The sequence below is a fragment of the Dasypus novemcinctus genome, chromosome 3, assembly GCF_030445035.2.
Source record: "Dasypus novemcinctus isolate mDasNov1 chromosome 3, mDasNov1.1.hap2, whole genome shotgun sequence".
NCBI classification, from domain to species: domain Eukaryota; kingdom Metazoa; phylum Chordata; class Mammalia; order Cingulata; family Dasypodidae; genus Dasypus; species Dasypus novemcinctus.
The window spans coordinates 23,037,464-23,050,720 of NC_080675.1; positions in this window are offsets into that span (position 1 = coordinate 23,037,464).

Below are 13,257 nucleotides of genomic sequence, written 5' to 3' on the forward strand. Positions count from 1 at the left end.
TATTATTATTGTCTTTATATCATTTATATATGAACAGATATAAATAATATGTATATAATAAAATTGTGAACTTACAAAGTAAACATGCATAACATCATACAGGGGTGCCATATATCAACCCTCCACCAACACCTTGCATTGTTATGAGATGTTTGTTACAAATTGTGAAAGAATATTGTCAAAATCTTATTACTAATTATAATCCTTACCTTATTTTAGTGTATTTTCCCCCAACCTGCCCTATTATTATTTGTTTAATATATTTTTATGACAGAAGTTGTAGACTTATAAAGCAATCATGAACATGTCCAGAATTCCCAAACAACACCCCTCTATCAATACACCACACTGTGGTAGAATATTTGTTACAGTTTATAAGATAATATCATCTGATTATTACCAGGTCTATAGTATATATTTGGCACACATGTTCTATACTGCCCCATTATTGACACAGCACATCTTTGACATAGATGCAAGAATATATTATTACTGCTAATCACAGTCCATAGGTCAGTCCAGTTGTATTTTTCTCATGCTTCTCCTCTTTCCCACCACTCTGCAATAGTGACGTACATTTGCTGTAGCTCACAAAGGATCCTCTTGCATCTGTAACATCAACCACAATTCTCATCTACCTTTCCTTTACCATGCTATTCAGTTCCTAGATTATTCTCTAGCATTCTGTCAATTGGCATTTACATCCATAGACTACCAATTTCAGCCAAATCCTCATTCATAAACTAGCTGTTACTCACTATATGTTACCATCCGCTCTGTACATTTCCATACTTTTACATTAAAGGTAATTAAAACTTCTACATACATTAAATATCAGTAGTCAATCTCAGTCCTCCTCTTTTCTCCTTTAAGAATCCACCACCTACCACCAGGGCTTGAAGATATTTTCCAACAATTTCTTCTAGAAGCTTTATGATTCTTGCTTTTATTTTAAGGTTTTGGATCCATTTTCAGTTAATTTTTGGATAATTTGTGAGATAGGAGTCCTCTTTCATTCTTCTGGCTATGGATATCCAGTTCTCTCAGCACCATTTGTTGAATGGACTGTTTTGCTCAAGCTGTGTGGGTTTGACAGACTAGTCAAAAATCACTTTACCATACATATGAGGGTCAATTACTGAACAATCAGTTGGGTTCCATTGGTCTATGTGTCTGTCTTTATGCCAGTACCATGCTGTTTTTACCACTATTAGTAGATAATATGATTTAAAGTCTGGAGATGAGGGTATGCTTTACCTTTTTAAATGTTTCTAGCTATTCAGGACCTGTTACCCTTCCAAATAAATTTTATAACCTTGTTTTCAATTTAAAAAAAATTCTGGTGGAATTTTTATTGGGATTGCATTGAATCTGTATATCAATATGAGTAGAATTGACATTTTAATGATATTTATTCTTCCAATCCTTGAGCATGGAATGTTCTTCCGTTATTTAGGACTTATTTGATTTCTTTTAACATTGAGTTGCTGTTTTCTGAACAAATGCTTTGTATTGTTGGTTAAGTTTATTCCTGACTATTTTGAGTTTTATCTGTCATATTTCATTTTCACCACTCTTTTGATACTTTGCTACTTTTATTGATATACTCTTCATTTCTAGACCCTGTTCCAGTCCTTTCTCTCCTGACTTTTCTTTTTCAGGCTTTAGCACACCCAGGCTTTAGTATTTCCTGAAAATCCAGTCTCTTGTTTAGAAATTCTCTCAGTGCCTGTCTATCTGTGACTATTCTAAACTAGCCCTCATTTTTGAAATGCTGGATTTAAAATTCTTGGCTAGCAGTTTTTCTCCTGTAGTATCTTAAATATATCAGACCACTGTCTTCTTGCCTCTATGGTTTCTGGTGAGAAATCAGTGCTTAATCTTATTGGGTATCCCTTATATGTTATGCATTCCTTTTTTATTGCTGTTCTCAGAATTCTCTTTGTGTTTAGCATTTGAAATTCTGATTCATATGTGAATCAGAGTTGGTCTATTTGGATTTTTTTCAGATGGGAGTCCATTGTGCTTCTTGGACCTGGATATCTATGTCCTTCAATGGGGTTGGGAAATTTTCTGTCATTATTTCTTCATATATTCCTTCTGCCCCTTTTCCCTTTTTGTCTCCCTCTGAGACACCCATGACACCTATGCTTGCATATCTTTTGCTTCCATTTAGTTCCCTGAGACCTTTTTCAATTTTTTCCAGCCTTTTCTTCTCCTGTTCTTTTCTATGTTCACTTTCAGAGGCCATTTCTTCAAGCTCACCAATTGTTTCTTCTGTCTCCTCAAATCTGCCTTTATATGATTCCAATGTTTTTTTTAAAAATTTCATTTATTGCACCTTTCATTCCCGTAATATCTGCTATTTTTCTATGTGTGCTCTCAGATTCTTCTTTGTGTGCATCCAATGTCTTCTTTTTTTTTCTTTTTATCTACCTCATGCTAGGGATGGAGTCCAAATGGCAGCTGTCTGCTTCTTTCTGACTTGGATAGGTTCAATCTTTAGCAGTTCTTATGGTTATATTTAAGCTAGCCAAATCTACCAATCAGTTACTGAAATCGGTGGCCAACCTTCTCTTCCTCCCCTGTCTTTGGGAAATGGAGCTTCCAATTTTGTCCACAGTATAGCTCCTGGGCAGCTTGCACTGCCAAAGTAGGACAATCACTGCCCCCCATGGCTTGGCTGGTAATTTCCCAGAGAGGCTGGCATAGGTCCCCCCAGCTTCCTCCCTGCTGGAGGTGGGACTGGGGTGTAGGCTAGAGCTGAAATCTGATCTGGATGGAAGGAAGCTGGTCCCTACCGGCACTGTGATTTTCAGTCCACCCCATTTCCCCTCTTGCCAAGCATGGAGTTAAGATGGCAGCTACTGGCCTCTTTCTAACTTGAACAGGTTCACAATTTAGCTGTTCTTAGGATTATACTTTAGCCTGCCAAATTTACTCATCAATTAGCTGAAGTTGGTACCCAACCGTCTCTTCCTCCCCCATTTTTGGGAAATAGAGCTTTCAGTTCCAACCATGGAATAGTTCTGGATGCAGCTTATGCTTCCAGGGGAGGATGGGCACTGGCCTCCATGGTCTAAAGCTTTCTATTTATGAATCTTTTCTTCAGCTGGGAATTCTTCCTTCCATTCTTTCAAGGATCTTGAAGGATGCTCTTCTGGTCTCTTGGAGTCCAGAATGTGCTTCAGCCAGCTCCAGATAGCTCTGGGTATTTACTAACTGCCCTGCAGCAGGAACTTATTCTAAGTGCTCCTTACTCTGCTGTACCTTGCTGGTTGTCTTCTAATGTATTTTTAATCTTAACCATGATGTCTTTCATTCCCATCAGGTCTGTTTCTTTTCTTTACAGGTTTTCAAATTGTTCTTTATGCTCTCTCAGGATCTTCTTAATATCCTTTACTTCTTTTGTCATATTTTCTGTAAATTCTTTGAAGTGTCTTAGAAGAATTATGTGATTATCACTAGTTATTGTATTAAATCCTGTATCTATTCAGGATGTTTGATTAGTTCTTTTGGCTGATCTATCTATTCTTGTTTCCTAGATTGACTTGTTTATTGTTTTTTGTTTTGTTTTGTTTTGTTTTATGTCTAGGCATCTGAATATGTTGGTAAATTTACTCTGATGGCCAATTTATCTCTATTGCCATTTGTTTGTTTTTGTCACTTCTTTGGTATTTGGTTCAACTTATTCTTAGTCTTCACAATTGCCCAGCTTAAATTATCAAAATTGAGCCATGAACTCCCTAATGGGGTGCAGGTTTTCTCCCAGGGGTAGGATACAAAGAGAAATGAGGTTTTGTCCATGCAGTTTTCAGAAAAGCCAGCAGATGGTTCTCATCAACGCACCTTCCAGTGAGGTTTTTCAGTCTGGGCTTTCCTGTGTTCCTGTGTTGAATTTCCAGAATGGAGGTTCAAACTGGGCTCTGCTGGCTGAATTCAATGAAGAAAAGCACCCTGACTCCCCCCTTCCCCCCCTTTTCCCTTGAAACAGCTGACAGGGAAGAAGATGTCTGTTCCACTCCCCATTGGCAGGGATCTAGGGGTTTTATTTCAGTTTAATATCTTGGGGATGGGGAATGTGAGCACTTTCCTAATTGTCATGGGGATTTGCTAACTCATGTTTGTTGTTTTGGCTTCTTTGTCTCTCTGTCCCTGACCCTCCTGGGAGTTGTGTAGCACTGTCCTGGTCTGCTGACCCCCAAGCAGGTCCCTGGGACAGCTTTTGGTTCTTTCTCTATTGTTTTTGTGAAAGTATTGAGCTCTGCCTGCAAGTTCGATGCCATCATCTGGTAACTTCATTTTTAAATGTGAAGAGTAAATATAATCAATGGTAATACTAGTTGTTTATTTTTAAAGACTTCCCTCTTTCAGTGCTATCTTCAAAATCTAAAGAAAAAATGACAAATTATGCATCAGCTTATATCATTTTTTTCATAACTATTCACTAGCATGATCTCCAATATTCTTTTTTTAAGTTTTTTTAAAATTTTATTTTATTTATTCATTTTTTAAAAAAATATTACATTCAAAAAATACGAATCCCCATTCACCCCCATTGCCCCCACCCCACCACTCCCCCCACAGTAACACTCTCCCCCATCATCATGACACATCAGTTGCATCTGGTGAGTACATCTCTGGGCATCGCTGCACCCCATGGCCTGTGGTCCACACCATAGCCCACATTCTCCCACGTTCCATCCAGTGGGCCATGGGAGGACATACAATGTCTGACAATTGTCCCTGCAGCACCACTCAGGACAACTCCAAGTCCCGAAAATGCCTCCACATCTCATCTCTTCCTCTCATTCCTTGCACCCAGCAGCCACCATGGCCACTTTTTCCACACCAATGCCACATTTTCTTGATTATTAACCACAATAGTTCATGAATAGAATATCATTAAGTCCACTCTAATCCTTATTGTATTCCTCCTTCCTGTGGACCTTGGCTTGGTTGTGTCCATTCCACATCTATGTTAAGAGGGGGCTTAGATTCCACATGGATACTGGATGCAATCCTCCTGCTTTCAGTTGTAGGCACTCTTGGCTTCATGGTGTGGTGGTTGACATTCTTCGATTCCATATTAGCTGAGTGGGATAAGTCCAATAAATCAGAGTGTAGGAGCTGAAGTCTGTTGAGGCTCAGGGCCTGGCTATCATATTGTCAGTCCAGAGATTCAAATCCCCTAGATATATCTTAAACCCCAGCACCAACTACAATTCCAGTAAAATAGCATGAAAGGCTTGTGAAAAGAGATCACATCTGAGTCCAGGGCCGTCATACAGAAACACCAGCTCCAAAGAAGGGCCAACTGACAAGGCAGTGGACTCCATGTGCCATGACCATAGAACCTGTGGGTCTCTTTAGCCCTCAAAAGAACCAATACCTGGGGTTGTATCTACTTTATCTGTCTCTGAGACTGCTCAGGTGTGCATAAGGGCAATCCTTCTGACAACCTCCAGACTCTTTTTTAGAGACTCATAGCCATATAAACTCATTTGTCCTTTCCATTTCCCCCTTACTTTAGGTCAAACAGTATTTTTAACTCCTGTTATTATATGTAGACAGGGATATTCTGCTGGTCCACGTTGAACCTTTAATTCAAGGTCATTTTCTAGTTACGTCATCAGCTAGTACTTGGTAGTGATCCCTCGGTGCCAGGGAGGCTCATCCCCGGGTGTCATGTCCCACGCTGGGGGGAAAGGCATTGCATTTACATGCTGAGGTTGGCTTTGAGACTGGCCACATTTGAGTAACATGGAGGCTGTCAGGAGAGAACTCTTAGGCACAGTGCTGCTCTCGGCCTTGTTCTTATTTCAGGTGTATAGGCTCACAAGCATAGTCATTAGTATCAGGGGGTCACTGTTGGACCCTCATTCCTTCCTGTTCCTTGCCGTTGCACCTGGGGGACTGCCACTGCTCCCCTAGGGACCACGACAGAGCCCCCCCCCACTTCCCCGACCAGGAACCCAGTACCCCCCCAGCTGTTGTTTTTAATTGTTTCCACTATGAATATATCCAAACATTTCCATGCACCCTGGACACATGCCCTGTATAACTCCCTGTCAACCATATGTCTTCTGTCAATAACATCCCATACCAGTATTCTTCCATTGCCATTGTTGAACCACTCTGTGATCCAAAACTTCCTGAAAAGTGAAGCCCAATATAATGTCAGGTTTCCACAAAACTCCTCTAACAGATATATATTGCTATCATTTGCCCCAAATAATCTCCATTCCACACTTATCACCCCCAATCCCAAATTCTTGAAACAGCATCACTTTTCTTCATAACTATTTCAAAAGCAAAATTATGTCAACCCAATAGGAGCTGACTTTTTGTTTGACCTCAACTCTTTAGCCACAGTTGACTTGTCTAGAGAGAGTTAATCATCCCAAGCTATTATTCAGCCTCCTCAACCAATTAGTCAAGAACCATTAACTGACTTGTGTTTGGCCAATTCAAAGCCTTTTTCAGAGTATTTCAAACTAGAACATAAAAAAGTCTGTTCTCCATTCATAACAAAAGCTGTGGATGGAGATGTGAAGCGCAGTAGGCATTGTGGTTGCTGACCAATATGAGGTGGAAGACTAATTACATTGAGAAGACGTAAACTGACTGCCAGAGGAGAGCAGATAAAAGGTGGAAAGAGGGATGATGTCTCGTAAATATTAAAGTCATTGTTTTTTTTTCTGGTTGAGTAACAACTAGATCCAAGTTATGTTGTTTTTCCTTTCTTTGCATTTATTGAGCCAATAAATTCCTATCTGTCCAAACTATTTTAAGTTCAACTGCATTAACATACAAATGGTTCCAATGTTCTTCCAGATTTTGATATCAGTGCCTAAAACTTCTCTGGTTCCTATCACTAAGGAAAATGTAAGCTGTCATATCCAACTTAATTCTAACTTCTGATTTCCCCCTTCTCTTCCTCTTCCACATCTTTCTCATAGCACAGTCTATATCTGAAAGTTTCTACCTGGACATCAATTTCTAGAGCCAATTCTAATCTGTGGTCAGAGATATTTAAATAGCTTCCTCCATTCCCCAACTGCACATATCCCTGGTATGTAAATTATTTTTGCTAGTTTCTAACCCTGACTCAGTTTGACTTCATCTAATTATCCTATATCCAATAACCAAACCATTCAGGTAACTTGGAGTCTACTTTGATTCCTGGATCCGATTCATTGTTCTATTAGATTACCTGATATTCATTTTTATCCCTAGCTGTTGCTTATATATTTTTCTTACATGTGTCCTCCACAAAGACTGGGAACTTTCTACTGAGCTCTGGTTAATATTGTGGCCTGCCTAATATCAACTGACAAAATACCTGACTACCTGCCTATTTGACTTGTTGAGTTCACCTATCTTGGACTCTCAATTCCATTGTTAGAAGACTGAAGCAGCGTCTGCCAAAAAATATTGGATCTTTTTCTCCTTCCCTTAAATTATTAAAAGCCTTTTTCGTCTCATATTTTAGACTGACTTTAACCCTTTTCTCAGACTCTTTCTCAACCTCCAGGCCAGAATTATTTCCCAGGTTTCTGTCCCAGGCTAATATGCAAGGACAAATTCAGGTATATTGTTTTTCCTCTCCTTCTTATTGAGAATAATAAATACACATTTTTAATTCTCAGATGAACCTTGTTGAAGTAATAAAAGACAGGACATGAAATTTCACAGATGGAGAAATAAGGGGAATTACTCTCCCTTGAATTCTGCTGAAAGTATCTAAGAAGTTGCTAGAAAATATAAATCGTGTATGGTGATTTTTTTCTATCCCATTGTTGCACATGTCAAATATGCAAGATATATTGTCTTGACAATGCAAAGTTGGGCTTGGAAATATATTGACAACTTTTTTTTACAAAGCCAAGAATAAAGAAAATACAGGTATTTTATGATCTGAAAAAGGTTTGGTTTGTGAGTATCCTGAAAATAAAGCTGTCATCCGATTTCAAGAGGCAGTGCTTTCCTCATTCCGTGCTTACAAGGATCTCTGTTTTCCTGGAGACTCTCAGTACTCTCATTACAGAGAGCTTTGCATCTAGGATTTCTTAGTCTCTTGGAGTAACAATAGTAAGTGAATATAGAAGGCCAAGTCCTCTGACTTGGGCCACCTCTGACCCATCTGGAGGAAAGACTAGACTTTTCATCACATATTTCCTTTTTATTTGTGGGATCATTAAAAAAAAGTTATAGGCACTCAATTGGACAGACATACAAGTCTATGTACTAAAGAAGCTCACAAATTTGTGACAATATATAAAAATATATTTACAATTCAAGGTTCTATATGGAGCAAAAGGAGTACATGCTGAATGTGACTACTGCTTTGAAGACCAAGTGTGCACATTTTCATCTTAAGGGGTTGTGGAGATGGTATAGAATTAAAGAATGGAATGTGTCAAAGTATTCTTCACAGTGCAATTGAAGCCTAACACCTTAATTATTTTAAGGATGATGAATATGGATTTTGGTGGAGAGGTAGCATTCCAAGTAAAATAAATTGCACCTTAAATGTCACTCTGATGTTGTGTGGTTTGTTCTAGAAAATATGAGTAGGTCACTGTTGCTGCACAGTGAAGTATGAGGCTTGGTGGTACTTTGAAGTAGGAGGGAGTAAGTTTTAATACATGCAGATAAGAATTGGAAAACAAACAAGATTTGATCATGGCGAATTTTATCATGTGAAAGGATTTAGAATTTACCTATAAGCAATTACAAGCTAGTGAAGGAAATTAAGCAATGAAGTGACATATCAGAGTTTTCTCTTAAAGAAATCTCTCTGAGCTCAAGAAGTATGGAAATTCTTTCTCAGCTGATGACAACTAATCCAAGGAAATTGCTAATTCAAATTAATCCACTTAAAATGTAAAATAAAATGTTGCTTAAAATGAAAGCTTTTTATTGTGGTTTTAACTTAGAAAAAACTGTAAATGAAAATAAATTAATTTTACCTTAGGTCATATTCAGGTCCAATTATCAGTAATATGTTAATTCATATAATTAAGAAGAAAAATTAACTTTACTATATTTAGTGTACATTTTCCTGAAAAATTCTTGATAACATGCTTTGGGTCCTGCAATTTACGTTCAAATTTGATATCATTACTTTCAGGAGGATCAAAATTATTTTGACAGGCTTACTAATTTTTCCGAGGTGAGTTGTGTTAATTCATTAATATTTGCATCATTTTCATTATTCTCATTAATTATATCTTCTAAAGTTGCTCAATGGTTTAAGCCTTCTCAATGATCCTTTGAAATGGTTTTGTGTATGCTCTGCAGTCCCATCACTTTTTCACATGGGACCTCTTATAAGAAAAGAAATAGAAGCACCCCTTTCTCAAGAAAAAATGTTCATAATATATGTACTAGCCTATGATAATCATAGGGTAAATGCCACCCCTAATTAGTAACTGTGCCGTACATGACCAACCTAACTCTGTTGTGATTGTCTTTATATTCGAATTCTATCCAACAACACTCCCATCTACACCTTGGAATCCCTCATCTTTTGCAGGGTAAGCAACATAAATTTGCGATCAATTTGCAAGATGTGCACTTTGCAAGATAACACTATATGTTTGCCACTCTTGTAAACATGATTCATTCTACAGGGAAGATGATACAAAACGATAGGGAAAGACACTAATTCTAAGCAGATAGCAATACTAAGAAGGGATCAATTTTGTAAATGATTGTTGATCAATAAATATCTTCTTATTTTGAAAATTTTTTCTTCCCTCCATAACCTCTTACATATGGGGTGTTGGATAAAGATGATTTGGAATAAGAGGACTGGAGAGACTGGGGCATTCTAGAAAACAAAGCAAACTAAAGTATTTAGAATAATACAATTGGTAGGGCTTGGTGATAGGGTGAATATGGTAGGAGAAGAAAGGAATGCTACAGGGGAATCTAAGGCAGTGTTAGGACTCTGGCATGGGAACATTATGTGGCTGGTGTGGATTTTCTCCATATTAGGAGTAAAAAAGTCTCCTTTAAGAAGAGGCAGAATGATAAATGTTAAAGACAGTAATAATTTCTAAGGAGCAAGAAAAAGAATAGTTCTGGCCAAGAATGGAAAGGAACATTAAGAAAAGTTATAAGAGTTTTAGTATTCTTAAGGCTGCCAAAGCAATATACCAGATATAGTTTGCTTTTATAATGGAGACTTGATAATTTATAAGCTTACAGGTCTAAGGCTGGAAATATGGCCAATGCAAGGCATCAGCAGAAGATACTTTCTCTCTGAGCTGCAGTCATGGGTGATTAGGCGCATGGCAGGGTGCAATGGTGGCATCTGTTGGTCTCTGCCTTCTTCTCCAAGCTCTGTTGCTTTCAGTTTTTTGCTGCCTCTGGTTTTTTTCTCTGATGCTGTGGTTTTCTCTCTCCTGGGTTCTATTGATTTAAGCTTCTGGCTCCTAGGGCTTCCTCTTTCAGCCTCTAGAAATTTTACTCTGTGTTTCTGTATATTTCTCCCATTTATAAAGAAGAGGATTAAGACCCACCCTGGGCCATGCAATCTAATTGATAGTCCTTAACTGAAGGAATTTAATAAAAAACTCCCACCTGCATTAGTTTTATACACAAAAAGAGAATGGATTAACTCTATGTGCATGATATTCTGGGATCCACCAACTTCAGACTATTATATTCCACTCTCAGGACCCAAGAATGACATGTTCTTCCCAATGCAAATACATTCATTCCATCGTAGTATTTCAAAGGCCTTAAATCACTTCAGTAAAGAAATAAGCAGAAAATCAAATAAAAATCATGTAGTCTATCCTAGGGCAAAATTTCCCTCAGGTTGTGGACCTGTGAAACTTAGAAATCAAGTTATCTACTCCCAAAATACAAAGGGGGGATGGTCACTGGATAAGCATTCCCATTGCCATAGGGAAAAATTGGAAGAGAAACAGGGGTAATAGTTGCCCCAAAATATCAAAAACCTGCAGTGCATACTCCACTAGATTTCAAAGTCTGAGAGTCTTCTAAAGAACAATGTCTTGTCCTTTGGGCCCAATGGAGTAGTAGTGCCACTCTTTCCAAGGACTGGCCCAGCAGCCATATTCTTAGCTCCACCCTCATCAAGTGTCTGGGTGGCAGCCAAATTCTAGGTACTACTCTCTGAAAACAACTGGGTGATGACCAGACTTTCCCAATCATATGGGTAGAAGCTCAACCCCTTCAGAACAGTGGGGGTGGTGGCCAAACTCTCCCCAATTCCCAGGGAATGTTCTCCATATTTTCTGAAGCCTGGAATGACAGCATTCTTCCTGAATGAGGTGGAAGGCCCACCCTCTCTAAGCTCCAGGGTATACTCATTCCTTCTACACTCATGAGTAGGTTCACTCTCTGGGCCCAAGAAAAAAGCTTTCAGTTCAGACCTCAGCTTTCATGGTACTGCCTTTGAAGTCATTTTTCCTTCAGTCTCTTCCTTTTTTTTATGTCCTTTTTAGATCAGGCTGGCAGTGGTTCCATTCAAACAGACTTCACCAAAAATTGTCAGTTTCACAAACCAACAACAAACGGAGTTCCAAGTGGTCAGACAATAAGACTTTCCACAGGTCTTTTCTGGACAGCTGTATTTTCAATCCTGACTTACACTAAAATGACTGGCTGGTTCCAAGTTCAGTTAAGTCCTCACATGGAACATTATTCTCTGGAGACTCACTTTCCAGGGCTCAGACTTTTCCAAGTCATCAATTTCTGGTTTCCTTGTTCCCAGGAGTTCAGTTCTCAGTTTACTCTTTTCTTCTCACATTTTGATATAAGCTGCAAGGAGGAATCAGGTTGTACTTTACATATTAGTTTGGAAATTTCCTCAGTTTGTCATTTTCAAATTCTGCCTTTAATCTAATATCAGAACACAATTTTGTCATGTTCTCTGCCACTTTAAAACAAAGATCACCTTTTCCCAGTTTGCAATTACATAGTCTTCATATCTGTCTAAGCTCTAATCAAGAAGTACCCTTTTAGTCTTTATTAAGGAAAACAGACAGGAGATATCTGTAAATACTAAGAGATTTTATAAATTTATCTCATGTAACCATGGGGATGCACGAGTTCATATTCCACAGGGCAGGCTGCAAGTCAGGAGCTCTGATGAAGGTCCTGGATGAGTTCCTCAGGAGCTGCTGAATGTTTAAAGTAGAGATGGGAATTCTCTCCCTGAACACTAAAATCACTTCTCCTATTAAGACTTTTCACTGATTGGATGAAACATAGACTAGGAACTTGTCTCAGTTGATTGTAGACATATTCAGTCATAGATGTAATCAACTCTCTGATGATTTAAGCCCATGAAATGCCCTCATAGTATATTTAGATCAGTGCTTGCTTAACCAAACAAGTGTGTCCCATTTCCTGGATGAGTTGTCCATATTTCTACTTTCTTCTTCAAAGCCATCTTGACCTTTTCTATCAAGCATCTCACAATTCTTCCAAAATTTATACCTTACCCACTTGAAGAAACATCCCCATGTTTTTGGTATTTGTAATCACAGCACCCCATTCTCCTGGTACCCATTTCTATTTTAATTTGCTAAAGATTGCCAAGGTAATATACTAGAAAAGTGTTGACTTTTACAATGGGGATTTATTAATTTATATGCTCACAGTTCCTAGGCTGGAAAATATGTACAAATCAAGGCATCAGTAGGAGATGTTTTCTCTTCAAACTGCAGCTATGGATGGTCAGACCCATGGCAGGGCACAACGGTGGCATCTGCTAGTCTGTCTCTGCCTTCTCTTGTAGTTTCCCTTGTTTTTAGCTTCTGGCTGCCTCATGCTTTTTCTTTGCTCATGTGGCTTACTGTCTCCCATGATTCGTTCATTTCAGCTTCTGGTTTCTGGGGCTTCCTCTTTTAGCTTCCAGGAGTTTTTCTCTGTGCCTCTGCATGCTTCTCTCATTTATAAAGGACTTCAGTAAGAGGGTATATTTGTCAGCCAAAGGGGTACTGATGCAAAGTACCAGGAAACTGTTGGCTTTATAAAAGGTATTTATTCGGGAGAAAAACGTATAGTTACAAGGCCCAACCTAAAAAGCTCAGCTCAAAATTGGTTTCTCACCCAAAGTCATTTGCCACATGTTGAAGCAAGATGGCAGTCGATGTCTGCAAGGGTTCAGCCTTCTCTTTCCTCTTAAGGATCTGTGGTCCCAGCTCCTTCCAATCTCAGCTGCAGGCTGGCATAAAGCTTGAATCTCTTCCCAGGGATTGTTTTTTTCCA